The sequence below is a fragment of the Myotis lucifugus genome, unplaced genomic scaffold (assembly GCF_000147115.1).
Source record: "Myotis lucifugus unplaced genomic scaffold, Myoluc2.0 scaffold_53, whole genome shotgun sequence".
NCBI lineage: Eukaryota > Metazoa > Chordata > Mammalia > Chiroptera > Vespertilionidae > Myotis > Myotis lucifugus.
In genome coordinates, this window is record NW_005871101.1 from 372,067 (window position 1) to 375,188 (window position 3,122).

The 3,122-nt window shown below is 46.7% G+C and overlaps 1 protein-coding gene across 1 annotated transcript in view; it reads left to right on the top strand.

The window, feature by feature from the left end:
* NCEH1 (neutral cholesterol ester hydrolase 1) overlaps window positions 1-3,122 on the top strand; it is a 64,713-nt gene that overhangs the window by 30,730 nt on the left and 30,861 nt on the right.

Consider the following 3,122-nt stretch of genomic DNA (forward strand, 5'->3'; position numbering starts at 1 on the left):
AGTGGATAAAAAATAGATATGGCTCTTTCCTCATGATGGGATATCTAACCTATCAGTTCACAACAGATGGGATATCTAACCTCCTAACTATAACCAATATAGTTATCTGTTCTATAGATATTTTGATTGAGACTTAATGTTAGATCTTAAACACGTTCAATCTACAACAAAACATCTAAACAGGATTGTGAGGTGTAGATTGCTTCACTTTCCTGAGTCTGTTAAATCAGAATCCCCTCCTGGGCTAGATTTAGAACCAGCCGTGGGCAAACTTCCGGCCCGCGGGGCCCGGATCTGGCCCCTTTGAAATGAATAAAACTAAAAAAAAAAAAAAAAAAGACCGTACCCTTTTATGTAATGATATTTACTTTGAATTTATATTAGTTCACACAAACACTCCATCTATGCTTTTGTTTGTGAGGTGTAGATTGCTTAAGAACCCACTGTGGCCCTCGAGTCAAAAAGTTTGCCCACCCCTGATTTAGAACCTCCATTGTTAGCGACCTCCAGATCCTATCGCTGCAGCCTGCCTTCCTTCCTGAGCCTCTGGGATTGCTGGACCATCATCTCTCCTAAGGCCTCAGGCCAAGGAGTGACTGAAACTTCTGGCTGTAGAAATTCTAATTGCTGTAAAGCCACGGCTTTTGTACTAAAGCCAGTTTTCTTAGGCTCTGTTGACAGGCAACCTGGTCCTGTTGACCGGCCCAGCAGATCTGCTGGCACACGTGCAGCTGGTAAGGGAAAATGACCTACTTCCCTTCTCCACCCCGATTTTAAACCTTCTACTCTGAAGTGCTCGAAACCCGTGTGATGGGAGAGGCTCAGCGTTAGATAATGGTTCGGTTAGCGATTTTATGCTGAGCTCTGAGTAATGGCATCCGGAGCGATGGGGCAGTCGGCTGGGTCCTGGTGCTCACTCTGTCCCTTGGAGCTTCATGTTCCTGGGCAAGGCATTTAGCTTCAAGTGAGCATAAAATGAGTGTAGTATCTGCTCTTCCTCTTTCACAGGTTCTTTGAGACTGAAACAAGGGAAAGTTCAAACGGTCATAAACTGTAAAGCATTGTACAAAAGAGTCATTATTGTGCTTCTTAAAATTGATCATGTATTTTATGTAGTATGCATTCATTTATTGTAATCGCATGCGGAAGGTACACAAGGGTGTCTTAATTGAGTGTAATTCATCTGACTCTGGCTCTTCCAACATCTGTAGGTGTCTATAAAAATCATTTGCCCGTGACTTTTGGGTTTACCTGCCACTTAAGAAGCCATTTCTCAAAGGTCACATCTAATTTGCTGCTTCCTGCACTTTACATGAAGAGGAAGGTTAATCTCCCATCTGGAGAAGCCTGTAGAACTGAACACACTTGTGAAGTCAGGCAGAGGGCGTGAGTGGGCGGGCTCTGAGTTGCCATCTAGCCGAAGGAAGCTTGGGAGGTTGGTTGAGGACTGGAATTCCTTTGTGCTGCCCTTTAGTCAGCTGCTATCGGGAACACTCCAGTGAAAACAAATGCTGCTTGTCCCGGAGACCAAGGGAGGCGTTCAGCAGCCGCAGTGGCCCCGGGAAGGGCATTTGTTTACGACCAGCTCTGTCTGAGGCTCTGGAAAACAATCGATTGCCAAGACTCAGGCCTTATCCCAAGGAGCTTACAATCTAGTTACTGCTGTTATAGATAACAGGTGTGAGTATGAAAGAACTCGAATTAATTTTTTAAAGTCTCATTTCAGCTGTCATGTGCGTGTGTCTGGAAGGTAGAGAGTGAGATGGAACAGAACCGAGAAAGGGGTGAGAGAGACAAGGCCCAGAGAAGGCTTGAGAGAGAAATGTGCCGCTGAGGAAGAGCTGGAGGGAAGGGAGAGAAGGGGGGTGCCTCCTGGGCCCAAGGTGGTCAAGGCTAGAGCTGCTCTGCTACGGCTGCTGACCCTGGGGGAGGCATGTACTTTCCACGAGCCTCAGTTTCCCCTTGTGTAAATATGGGAAACTACACGTGCGTTCCAGATGTAAAATCTCCCAGTTTTATGATATAGGTTTGAGAATAAATTGACTGGTGAGTGGCAGTGGAGGGTGATGGTGAAGGTTTCTGGAACCAGAATGCTTCTGTTCAAATCCAGCCCACTCCTTTCTGCCTGTGTGACCTTGGGCTCGTCACTGGACACTGTTGGGCCGAGATACCTCCACCCTGAGGACACTGACTGGCAGACAGCCCATGTCAGTATGTCTGAGCTATTATTATACTCCTGGGCATGTCTTGACAGAAGATGCGAGGCTTTTGGAACTAAGCAAGTACTTTGTCTTCTGTGTGACAGTAAAAAAACAAACAGGTTTAGGAACTGGAAAGAAAAAAGCTTGTCCTTTTTGTGCTCCCCCGGATTGAATTGGGAGGGAGGGAACACACGGAAGGCTTTAGGGTGTCGGATCCCGCTGACCTCTTTCCTTTCTCTGTTCTAGGTTACCTTGTTAACTGAGAGGTGGTGAGGCTTTTCTTTGTAGCTTGTAATGAAATCCTTGGATACAGAACTAAACAAATTTGAAATTCTGTAGTAGAGCCATCTCCTCTGAGAACCCTACTGTGCTTCCCAGGTTGTCTTAACAATTCCCCCCAGTGCCTTGCTATATGGACACGAGTGCTGCTATGCCCCACACAACTCTTTTGGTCCCTGCCTAATCTCAGAGTGTGGGAAAGAAGGTTTCTTTAACCAACACAGTGTTGAGTAAAAGAAATAAGGGAGGAAGGGCAGGTATAGGAAGGGTACCTAACCAGATGGGGACCTACCAAAGTCCTGAGCGAGGCTCCTGCCAGTTCAGGGCCTCCAGAGAGAGGAGGCAACAACAGGGGATGTGGATTTACTTCTCACGTGTGCTCTGTCTTCCCTTCTGGGACCCTGGGGCCCAGAGAACTTCGGAACTGTGCCCAGGTCATGTAGCCAATAAATGATAGAGCCAGGACTTGGCCTTGGTTTCTGTCCAAGGTCTGGGCTCTTTCTTCTCCCTCCTATTTCCTTTACCCTTTCTAACCTTGTTCGAAGATTTCAAGGCAGGATAATGAAAAGTGACTCTTCACAACCTTTTCCTCGGAGGAAGGCTGGAAGATGGGGATTATATCACTTAGAGGCTCTGCTCCCC